General features: G+C 42.3%; 1 pseudogene; it reads right to left on the reverse strand.

Moving 5' to 3' along the window:
- Nucleotides 1-6062: 6062 nt before the first annotated feature.
- The window catches only part of LOC102847749, a 30462-nt pseudogene continuing 23556 nt past the window's right edge, over nt 6063-12968 (reverse strand).

Here is a 12968-nt window from a genome sequence, read left to right on the forward strand (position 1 = left end):
CCCCCCCCACTTTGGCTTCTTGGAGCTCTAGAGCAATACTCAAAATCTCCTCTGACATCCATTTTGGTCTTTTCTTCCTCTCTGTCTTTATAATGAACTTATGCTTTATTCATTTCCAGCTTAGTAAATCTTATGATCATCTGGCTCAGATACCTCACGCCAGTCCATTTCATTTCGCCAACACCTAGTAGGTCAATATTTATGCGTTCCATTTATTCCTTAACAATGTCCAGTTTTCCTACTTTCATGGTTCTCACATTCCTTGTTCCAATCACTAGTGTCTCCTTACAAATGTTCCTCCTTTGTGGTTCTGAGTCTCTTGTGAGTTGGAATCTAGGTTTAGCAAAGAAAAAGGATTTTACTGACACCTTGTGGCAATGTACTCTAACTGCAGAGTGCCCTTGAGCTGCTGGGAGGGGAGGGGATTTTGGGGTGTAGTTCAACTCCAAAGAATGTATCTTCAGGGTAAGAGGGTTTTTTGGTTTTTTTTCAGAGCAAAGTTTAGGGCTGTTGTACATAGGGTCGCTATGAGTCGCAAGCAATTCGACAGCACACAACAACAACAAGAACAACAAGAACAACAAGTTTATTTACAAAATTAAAATATAAATTTGAACAAATTCTTTCAATTTCCCTCAGCCCTCACCCATCAAATTGTACAACTCAGTGATTAATACCCCCTTCCCTCTGCATATTCAAATCCCTCTGCTTCCAGCCTCTCCCACCCCTCCTGGATCCTTATACTCATTCTAAAATAACGGTCTTACACAATACTTATTCTTGTGGGACTGAGTTCACTCAGCATGAAGCTCTCCAGTCCTTCCCAAGTTAGGTAATAATTTACAAAGTTACTGCTCTTGCATGCTGCATATTATTCCATTGAGGGAAAGAGCTTTGAACAGCTGTTTTCTTTAATAACTTCTTTCCTCATGCCAGCTGTATTCTTTAATGACCTCTCTCTTCATGCTTGAGAATTAACATGTGATGGAGTATTGTGGAGGAGTTCTGGTGGTGCCATTTGAGTGTTAACCAAAATGCCAGTGGTTGGAAACCACCTGCAGCCCTGTAGGAGAAAGTTAAGACTATCTGTGTCTTTAAAGATCATAACCTTGAAAACCCTATGGGGCAGGTCTACTCTGTTCTACTGGGTCTCTAGGAGTTGGGTTAGACTCAGTGACTGTATATTAAATGAGATGGAGAATTCTCACCCTTCGTGTCAGAGATGTGGGATGATTCTTGGCCAGTTCATTTCATGGGCAGCCACCACCCTTCTGTCAATTGAAACTTGTGTTGATACTGAGCATCATAGCAACACAACACTTCCAGCAAAGTTGATGAACCAAGATATTTTAGGAAGAAAGGCCTGGAGATCCACTTCTGAAAATTAACCATTGACAATTATGAATCTATCCTATCTTCTGTCCATCTGGGTATGGCTCTGTACCAGGTAATGATTAGTTGATAATGTTTAATTTTTTTGGGGGGGGAGGTTAGGGTCACCATGAGTAGGGAGCTGATTTGACAACAGTTAGCAAAACAAAAAAGTGAAGTGTTGGGATAAAACAGGGATGTTCTCACCCATCTCCTCAGTACTGTTGGTTCCCAAGTGTACAGTTTCTGTTGAGTGCAGTGCTGATTATCACATCATACAAATCTTTCCTCTTTTGTTTTTCAAATAAAGACAGCCTTTAAACTATTGTTTAAATTGGTGCTAGGGTATCAGTGGACTTATAGTGCATAAGGTCAGTGTGAATGACAGCACAAGGAACACTGTGCAGACCTGCACCCTCCTGCTTTGCTTGGTCTCATGGTTGCAGCTGCTGCCTCTGAGGGTCTTCCTTTCTTTTCAAAAACCCTTTCTCTATCAAGCACATGAATGTCCTCCTCAGGGAACAATAGATTGGGGTTTGGATCCTGTCCATTTTATACACGAAGAAACAGAGATCAGAATCAAGGACGGGATTAGTCCAGGGTAATAAATCTTGTCTATTATTGTTATTGTCTCATCTTAAAAAATAAATTCTGAAATCCCTCACATCGGGGACATTTCTAAGCCTGCTCTAAGAGGAGTCTAGTCTGGCCTCATGCCTCTAACCGCACCCAACAAGAAGAGCCATTTCCTTTTCTTTTAACATCCTCTCCCATGGGACAGAGAGGGTTGACACGGACCTCAGCTCCCTCCCCCAAGCCCTATATCATGCCCAGCCTGTGAATACTCCCTGGCAGCATGCCCTGACATGTCTCTCCTCTTAACTCAATGAATCTTCGCCTCTGCAGAAGGCAATCTCTGTTGGCCTGCAAATCTCTATTTGCATGCAAGGAAATGAGTCTTAAAGCAGGGGGTGTCTTGTTCAAGGTTGTCCCACACCTTTATATGACAGACCCTCAGGGGGTCTTTGGACCCTTTCTTATAGTTGCTGCCCCAGCACATTCACCACACTTTTCTGGCTTCCCGTTTTGGGCTCTGGCCATTTTTTCTTGACTTTTTTTACAGAGTGAAACTTTTCAAGACGCCTACAGGTGGAAAATGAGCCCCCCCAAGCCGCGTCGAACCTGGCAGTCCCACTCTTTGCCACCCTCCAGATTCCTTACAGCTGCGCGCATTGAAATGACTAATGAAAGAGCCCTCTGCTGCCGGTGGAACTTTCACACAGCGCGCTGCTGCCGCCAGGACCAGACCCTGCCTATTTACATACCGGCGGTCACCCCAAAAGCCCCAGACCAGGGGATTTCCGGGATGTAACAAGAAAGGCGCTCTGGGCCTTGGGAAGGTCTATTATCAGAGCGTCCTTCCGGCAGGACAGGCCTGTCACCATTCAGCCTCCCAACTCGCCCCTCTCCAGGGATGCTCTCCTGGGAAATCTCCAGGTCCAGCCCTAGAGCCATTGGAGGTGGGGCTGGGGCAAGTGGACAGTGGTAGCCATAATGAGCACAAGTTACCGATAGAGGTGCTGGGAATCTCCAAATGAGGACTTCAGGGCACTTGCAACCCCCGGAGCTAGGAGTCTGCTTAAGGCAATGGGTACAAACCAACTCTTGTATAGTTTGTCTATCTCTCAGTGCTGTGCAGGAATAGCGGTGCTCGGGGAAGACCAGAAGTAGAGGCAGCCAGGGAAGGCTTCCTGGAAGTGGTGATAATGAAGTGAAGTCTCTAATATTAAAACACTTTGAAACTTGGTGGCCTAGTTCATAGGGAGTTGTGCTGCCAACCCAAAGGCGGTTCAGGTCTTTTCCAGGCTCTGCTGCAGAAAGATAGGCATCCTGGGAGATTTATAGCCTGGGACCCATCGAAGGATTAGCAATGAATTGAAATTGACTCGACGACAAGTGGATTTGAGTGAGTTTTATTTATATAGATAATATAATACACCTCATTGTAAATAAACGTCATAGAAATATGTCCCTTTAGGGGAAGTGAAGAGGGAGAAAGAAAATGAGGGTTCATAGGGATGGTGTGTGTTCACTTGTGTGCGTGTAATGGGGGAGTGGCATAGCACTGAAAGGAGGAGTCCATGTGACTAGAACTTCTTTGTGACCATGCCAGGTAGGGTGAGAACTCTGTTGGCCAGGTACTGAATTTTCCAATTTGATGATTTTGGTTGTGGTCTTGTTTGTTGATGTCCTATAACTTCTGGGTCTTCCAGTGGCTTATTAAGATCTTTTCCTAACTAAAGTTGTTCTCTTCCTAAAAAAGAAATTACAGGGAGACTGAGGATCAGCGAGTGCCCCTGATTTATCCAACTTCCCACAACGAAGAGTAGCAGAAGCAGGGCCACAGCAATCATCCAGTGTTTCCTCTCTGCCCAATGACTTTCAGGCCTACCCCATTCCTTCAGGACCATCAGGGTTTAGGCCCTTTGCTCCTGTAGTGACCCATGGGGAAACATGGATATGTAGATTTTTTTCCCTTGAAAAAAGTAGTTTTTAAAAAAATTTATTGGTTTTTATACATTATTATACAATATTCATTTACATTGTGTTTCATTCATACACATGGTGTTTTATACAATCTTTCATCTACATTGTGCTTCACAAAATCAGTCACATACATTGTATTTTATATAATTGATTACCATTGATATATGTCTATTTTTTTTCTGTTAGGGAATACTTTAATAATAAAATATCTTTTCAATTATATTTTTTCTCTTGCTTTTTTAGAACTTTGTTGTTGTTACATGCTCTCAAGTTGACTATGACTCTTAGTAACCCTATGAACAATGGACGTCTGAGAGAATGCTAAGAAAGTACTACTAAGAAAGTAATAGTCTAAGGAAAAAGACTGCTCATGGTATTCAGTATAAACCATAGAGATTTTTCTGTATTTAGATACTCTACCACTGAGCTATATGCCCCCTATATAAACAAGTTTTTCTGATAAAGGGTTCAAAGTTTGAAGAGATGAGAAAGGCAAGCAGATATTGTATTACATATTTCAAGAAATATGCCAAAACCCCCTCTGTGATTATGAACATATTGTTCAAATACATGAAAAATGTAAATTTCATGCTTTGGATATTTTACCTAGAGACTAATTTTAAGGATATTTTGTTGGAGAAAATGTTAAAGTCACACATGTATGGTGGAGGTTCTCCAGGCAAGTAGTATTCTGTCTTAACAATTGAGGCTGAACATAACCACAGCCCTGAGTAGGGACTGCAAGAGAATAAAAGGCCTGTTTGCTCATCCTCAGCGTTTCTGCTAAATACACTAACAGTAATCACTGTTTCCAACAGCCAGAAGACTCTCTCACTAAGTCACTATCAGCCACACAAAAACTGAGTCCTATGTATTCAGATGGCTGTCCATGTCATTCCATTTTCTGCATTCCAAGCACATGCAAATAAACATGTCTGCTAATTTTTACTGGTGGCCTAGCAGTAGTTTTACTGCCTCACGGGAGAGTCAGCTGTAAGTCGATTCCAACTCCACAGAACACAACAACAGATTTAAAAAGAAATGAAAATACTTATATTCTTATAATATTAACTAAGAAAATTTTTTTACATTTTTAAAAATAATTTTAATGAACATTTACAGAGAATTTGGATTTGCATTCATTGTTGCACTTCTCTACCCGCCCAGCCCTCTCCCACCACCCCCTAGTTTGCTCCTCTCTTTCAAAAGTAAAACAAAGACTCCCTCCCTGGTACACAATCCCCCCGCACCCCTCCCACTGCCCCAAGTATATTCCACTATGCAACCTTAATGGTGGACTCTTGTGATAACCTTAATACCCTATCATACATTGCTTTTAAATTATTCACTGCCTCATCTGTTTCAGTGCAGTATACACAATTTATCCAGTTTTTCTCAGTCTTACCCCCACCCTGATATCAGTCCCATTTTATAGCAGTGGCACCATGCAATATTTTTCCTTTTGCGACTGAGATATTTTACTCAGCATAATGTCCTCCAGGCTCACCCATTTTAATTAATATTGCATGAGTTCCTTGTTTTTCAACACAGGATAGTATTCCATTGTGTGAATATACCACAACTTCTCTATCCATTCGTTTGTTGATGGGCACCTGGGTTGTTTCCAACTCCTTGCTATTGTGAGCAGAGCTGTGATAACATGGGTGTGCATATATCTGCTTGGATGTCAGTTATGGTCTCTTTGGGATATATTCCCAGTAGTGGAATTGCTGGGTCAAATGGTATCTCTATTTTCAACTTTTTGAGAAAGCGCCATACCACCTTCCACAGTGGTTGCACCATTTTACATTCCCACCAACAGTGAATAAGGGTTCCAGTTTCTCCACTACTTCGCCAGCATTTGTTGCTTGTAAGAAAATTTTAACTTCTCATAACTCACTAGTCATGAAAACATTTTATAATGACTCATGATGACAACTGGAAATGCGTGTACTCACTGAGAAGAGGATTTATTATCCAGAAGATAAAACAAGCTTAAAGCATCACATTGCATTAGAACATTTTAAATATGTTCTTATCCTCTAAACGTCAACAAAAGTGGCTTGTACAAAGCATCTAATGAGTATCAGCCCCAATTAAACAAGCAAAACAGGATAGATTAGAGAAGTTAAAAGCTGGCCACATCATTTCTTTCTGTTGGTTCCACCTGCTAACATAGTGGCCACTCGCATAAATATATTCAGTGTATCTATATAGATTCCCATCATTGAATTGATAGGATCATATTTTTGTGCTACGTATGTTGGTGTTACTCCATATGTTGGTTGATTACTTTCTGGGTGTCATATAGAAAGAACATGCTGAAAAGAACTAAACCACCATACATTGCTATTGAGTATAGAGTTGCTCCGGCCACAGAAGTAGGTGGAAGAAACATTGATCCCAGGGAGGACACAAGGATGAGGCCAAGCCCCACCCCCAGGGGTGCGCCCATATTGAGGAATTTCTCACTGGGAGCGCACATGGCCACAGTGGAGAGGCCCCCAGTGATGCCAGATGTGTACCACACTGCTCTGATGAGAAGAGGCCCCCTTAGTATGGTTAGAGGAGCCACCACTGTCCCCATCACACCTGAATGTAGTAACCAAGCAAGATGCTTTGGGCCTGGGCTCTCATGATATGGAATCGATCGCATGAGCATTCCAGCTCCAATCATGGCTGCAAAAGTTGCACCAATTGTCACCCAAGAGCTTTGCAGCATGAAGTTCAGGAGCATAGAAGTTCTAGTCACTGCTAAGGCAGACAGGGCTGTCAAATCAATACTTCCTGCTAGGTACATACAAGTAGAGTGAATTCTATCTTTTACATACTGAGGCCAAATCACAGCCTTTTCAACAGCTCCCATCTTATTAGACATTCCCAAGCCGTAGCAGCATAAACCTCCAAGACCAACAACAGCCCCTCCAGCCACAATCAATCTTCCCATTTGATCAATTTTAAATACTTTTTTCATTGATGGTTCCAGTGCTGCCTCTTTGAACTCCTGACCAGTCTTCCCACGCTGAAAATCAGTTCTTGTCTTGGTGGCATAGTCCCTGCTGTGATTAAGAAGCCATGCATTCTTTGTGATGGGATTCTTTAGAAGTGGGGAGGCTTTGGCGAAAGTTGGGCAGAAAGTCCTAGAAGGGATGTTCTGGAGACATGCCAACTTTGTGGCCCGCGTGGTGGAACAAGGTTTACCAAACAGATCTCAGAAGCTGAATCCCCAATCACCTCTGCTGTGTAGGCCCCCTTCTGGACCAGCGAAGCACCCACACTGCCTCTTCTGCCCTTGGCCTCCTCTCCTTTGTTTTCTCACTGAGTCAATCTATGCCCCATTGAATCTTTCTTATTCTTACTTCCTTTACCCCTTCTGAAAGCATTTTTATTCTAAATTGAATGAATATTTTTAATTTGAGCAAACATTTGTAAATCATATTGGTTGTTCTTTATTCACACATTGTTTGCTTTACATTAATTACAATGAATTAATAAAATTAATTAGTTTATAACAATGATGAACACCCTCAGTATATACTGCTTTTGATTCATCCTGTCTGTTTACTAATTTTTACTCCCCTCTCCTTCCCTTCCCATCTCTGGTAACCATAAGGTAACCATTTAGGACTCCTGTGATCCCAAAGACATGCGATTTGAATCCACCAGCTGCTCAAAGGGAAACAGATGGACAATCTCTTTCCATGCGATTAACTGCCTTTGGAAATCCACTGGAGGGCCAGCTATGAGTAGTCAGTTCTGACTCAATGGCATGTAGCAACACCACCACCAGCTTCATCTCAGGCTTGTGCCTTTCCTTTTGCTTTATGCCTCTCACATGCATCTTTTCTAGTGCTTTGCAATCATGAGTGTTTAGAATTCTTTCTATCATAAACAGGACTGGAAAGAAAAAAGGTTTAATTTAGACTTTTGATGAGGGTGTTTTAACCTCATGTTTATTTTCTACAATATTGAGTTTATTTTGAGAAATTATACATAAGCTGAGAACCTAGAAGCTACATGCAAGTATACTTATTCATCTTTCCTCCTGTAGTGTTATTTGTGGGTGAGAAAGGGCCTGCTCACATGCATCTTCCTGAGGCCACATTATGTGCTAAGGAATTTAGGCAGTAGAATCATCCTTTGAATTCTGGCTTGGTTTCTCCATCTTGAAAATAACAAAGACTTCACAAACTCCTTGCTGTAAAGTTGAAGCTGACTCATAGGTGAGCCTCTGGTAGGTTTCCAAGGCTGTAAATTGTATAGGAGGAAATCGTCCATCTTTCTCCTGAGGCGTCACTGGCGGATTCAAACTGTCAGAGAGTTGTGGCCTTTGGGTCAGCAGCACATCTCCTTCTGTCAGAGCTGCTTTTACACAGAGTAGCTTTGGAGTGGACTGCTTTTCTGGGAATGTGTTTGATGTGCAGGTTTGCTCTGTCCCTGGAGTGAGGCTAGCCAGCCTGGGCCTAGGGTTTGAACCAGGAGGCGGCCTTAAGCCGAAGGAAGCCAGGAAGGAAGTGGCCATGTTGTTCCTGGTTTAGCTGGTGCCTTCACAGGCTCGTGGGAAGCTCTCCTTGCCAGAAGGCAGGAGCATGGTGGTGGGGAGTGCAGGAATCGTGGCAAGCTTTGGAGTGGACTGCTTTACCGGGAATGTGTTTGACATGCAGGTTTGCTCTGTCCCTGGAGTGAGGCTAGCCAGCCTGGGCCTAAGGTTTGAACCAGGAGGTGGCCTTAAGCCCAGAGGGCCCTTGGGCCTGCGGCCCTTGGGCCAGGTTCAAATTGTCTTCCTGTCAAACATTATTCTAGGTGGTATAGCACTGGTCTGTGTGTTGTTGTACAGAGGTAACTCGTAGTTGCTGTGATGCTGAAGCCTGTGACAGTGATGTGCCAATCGTGGTAATGGGCACCCATGGTGGACAGTGTTGGCCGGAACTTCCCGACTAAATCAAGCCTGGAAGCAGGAGCGGCATCCACTTCCAAAATGGCTTGCTTCTGGAAACTCTATGTACGAACAGTGCTCAGGCTGTTCGTTCATAGGGTCGCTATGAGTTGTCTACGACTCAACGGCATTAAACAACATCAACAGTAAAAAACTGAAAAAAAAGAACTTTCTGTAAGTATGCTATTATTACTTTTTGTTGTGTGCCATAAACCAACTCTCAGCTGATTCTCTGGTGTGTTTTCAGAAGCAGGAAATTACACAGGAGGAGATTGCACATTTTTCTCTTGGGGAGCAAGAGAAAGAGATAGAGTAGGGCCACCTGCCCTAGGATTGCCAGTGTAATTTCTTACTGTCAGAGCTCTTCTAGCCCACCAGAGCTCCATTAGCAGTTAGGATTTCTGGTTGCAAACAAAACCCAGAAAAGTCTGGCTAATTTAGGCAGGGAAGAAACTATTGAAAGGCTTGAGTAGCACATAGGATTGTCAGGAAGACTGGAAAACCAGGCTTGAGACCTCACATCTGGGCAAAGGACCAGTTGAAAGAGTCCATGAAGTTCACAGGGACATGCTGCTGGCCAGCAGCCACTGACACTACTCCTCTGACACTGTTAGTGCCAGGAAGCCCTGCACTGCTGCTCCTCCAGAATGAATGTGCCTGTTCCTGTATTTTGGGTGGGGCTGTATCCTTGGCAGAGCCTACATTCTGTGTCCACATCCTGGCTTTAGTAAAGACTGGATAAGTGAACTTTTTGTGTTCTCATCATTGAAAGTGGGAGGTATCTCTGGCTCCCACTGGTTCATAAGGTGACAAACTTCCCCATGTAAATAAATTTTAAAAAAGCCCAAAATAAACCCACTGCTGTGGGTTGCTGGCTCATAGTACCCCCCCCCCCAGGGTTTCTGAGGCTGTAAATCTTTATAGGAAGAGATTGCCCATCTTTCTTTTGAAGAGCTGCTGATGAACTCAAACTACTGAACTTTCAGTTAGAGGCCCACATGCAAAACACTACACCATCAGGGTTTCTTAAGTAACTAAAAGGAGATTAAAAATGCCAGACAGCCATGTTGTTGTTGTTGTTAAGTGCTATTGAGTCATAGATGACTCATAGTGACCCTATGAATGAAAGACCTGTACACTTGTATAACTTTCATCATTTCTCCAAGTTCATAGGGTTTCCAGAGGCAAGCTATATTGGAAGTGGATGTCACTCCTGCTTCCAAGCTTGTTTTAATCAGGGAGCTCCACCAAACACTGTCCACCATGGGTAACCATTACCGCATTTGACACATCAGTGCCAGAGTGTTCAGCATCACAGTAACCACGAATTACCTCTGTACAGCAAATGGACAGACCAGTGCTAAATGACCTAGAAGAATGTTTGATCAAAACCAATAAAAACTAGGCCTGAGGGCTACAGATTAAAATCAACAGATTAAAATCACCCACCTTTGCCTTGGTAGCATCACTTTCTGTCCTCTAGGCCAAATGAGCTCTCTCTATATTGTTGTAGTTAAGTGCCGTCAAGGTGTAGATGACCCATATAAAATAATATTCTCACAAATACTGGGGAATCTTAAAGACATTCCAGAATAAGCAATGCAGGCTTTATTCACAGGTCCAGGAAAAAAGAGTGGGAAAAGTTAGGAACTGAATGACTCTCCCGTCCTTTCTCTTTTTTTCTCTTTGCTTTTGAATTTGGTTTCTCTTCTTCGCTTGCTCAGAGTCCAGAAACGGTTACCTCTGTCCTGACTGTTACAGAAATTAATTATTGACTCCATGAGAACATTATCTTCAGAAACACTTCCTCGTTCCTCTTCGAAGGACCCTACTCTGCCCATCCTTGGTCTGCGTAGGCTCCATCCACAGTCCAAGGGATGAGACATATGTTCCGTGTCACTGCGAAATAACAGTCTCTTCTCCATGGTGATTAATTCAGAGGTGGGCATGTGATGTAGGACAACCAGATATTATTTTTTAATTAATGAAAACTTACATATTGTAAAATGGTTTTAAAAAATCCTTTCCTTATTAATTTGCTAATCTGCATATGCTTTGAGAGACATTCATTGCAGATGCAGCCCTTTTAGCCTATGGTTTTTCAGTTTCACTTTTAAGATTATGTGATCTTAGGAATTTTTTACATTTACATTAAAAATCCTTTCTGTGGTTAAAGCTTTTACACTGTTTAAGGAATCTTTGGTCACTGTGGTATCATGAACCAGTCAGTGAGTTCTGAGGGAGGCAGAGGTAACTGGCTCCTTCCTTCTGTTGGATTTTGGGCTATGAAAGGTCAAGCTGACCAGAAGGACTCGAATGTCTGGCCTTGTGGTGCAGTGCTGTCCTAACAAGGCAGGTCTGAGCACACAGAACTGTCCACTGCAACTGTGGTTGGTATCAGAACAGCCAAGCAGAAAGCAAATGAGCTCTGAAAATTTTTGCTTAGCTGCTTATTTCTCAATAAATATTTATTTATTTATGATATTATTATAACTAACTAACTAAATATTTATTTTTTTAAAAAGTGGCTAAGTGAAAATTTTCAGAGCTCATTTGCTTCCTGCTTGGCTGTTCTGATACCAACCACCGTTGCAGTGGACAATTGGCTGTTAGCTAGCGTCTCGAAGGTGGTCTTGTCTTGATGGTGGTCACATAAGGGAAGTTTTTGGGGTCCTGTTAGAAGTTTGTTACTGCTCCTCCCCCCCCCCCCCCCAATGTGGGTGGCCCTTGAGCCTTTCACCAAGGGTAGAGGCCTGCTAGAGGGCGTGGCTTTCAAATCCATAATGAGGCAATGGGTCTGTGGGCCGGCCTGGGGCCTGGGGCCTTGAAGTATCCCTCCACTCTAGGAATTGGCTGCTAGGTAGCATCTTTTTTTTTAAATTTTTATTATTAATTTTAATAAAAGTTTTCAGAGACTGAGGATTTCCATTCATTCATTGTTGCCCTTTTCTCCCTGCCCACTCTTCCCTCCCCCCAATTCACTCTTCTCTTTGAAAAGTAAAGGAAAAATTATTTCATTGTTTTACGTAAATCCCCCTAGGTCCACTCCACTATGCAGCCTTCATTCTAGACTCCTGTCATGGCAACAATACCTAATCACATCTCCCTTTTAAACCGTTTTCTCCCTCATCTGTTTCGGTACAGTATATATTATTTATTCCATATTTCTCAGTCTCCCCCAAAATGGATGTTAGTCCTGTTTTACAACAATGGCACTGTGCAGTATTTGTCCTTTTGTGACTGAGATATTTCACTCAGCATAATGTCCTCCAGGATCACCCATTTTGAATAATATTGCATGAGTTCCTTGTTTTTCAATGCAGCATATTATTCCTTGTGTGAATATATCACAGCTTCTCTATCCATTCGTTTGTTGATGGTCACTTGGGTTGTTTCCAAATCCTTGCAATTGTGAACAAAACTGCGATAAGCATGGATGTGCATAGAGCTGCTTGGATGTCGTTTATGGTCTCTTTAGGGTATATTCCAAGTAGTGGAATTGCTGGGTCAAATGGTATCTTTATTTGCAACTTTTTGAGAAAGCGCTACACCACTTTCCACAGTGGTTGCATCATTTTACACTTTCACCAACAGTGAATAAGGGTTCCAGTTTCTCCACAAACTCGCCAGCATTTGTTGCTTGCTGTTCTGTTAAATTTTACTATTCTTACTAGGGTGAGAAGATATCTCATAGTTGTTTTGATTTGCATTGCTCTTAGAGCTAGTGATACTGAACATTTCTTCTTGTGCTTTTTGGCCATCTGAATGTCTTCTCTGGTGAAGTGTCTCTTCATATCCTGTGCCCATTTTTCGATTGGATTGTGGTGTTCAAGTATTTTATAAATTCTAGATATAAGTCCCTTACCTGACATGTCATTACCAAATACTTTTTCCCTGTCTGTGGCTTCCCCTTTTACCCTGTTGGAGAAGGTTTTGGATGTGCATACAGATTTGATTCTTAGAAGGTCCCATTCATCTATTTTATCTTCTTCTGGTTGTAAATTTTTCAGGATACTTGGAAGACTGTTTATGCTGTGGATTAGGACTTCTAGAGTTCTTCCAAGCTTTTCTCTAATGAAGTTTATAGACCTTGGTTTTAGTCCTAGGTCCATAA

Source organism: Elephantulus edwardii, unplaced genomic scaffold, assembly GCF_000299155.1.
Source record: "Elephantulus edwardii isolate Elephantulus edwardi_28Jun2011 unplaced genomic scaffold, EleEdw1.0 scaffold00117, whole genome shotgun sequence".
In the NCBI taxonomy this organism is placed as follows: domain Eukaryota; kingdom Metazoa; phylum Chordata; class Mammalia; order Macroscelidea; family Macroscelididae; genus Elephantulus; species Elephantulus edwardii.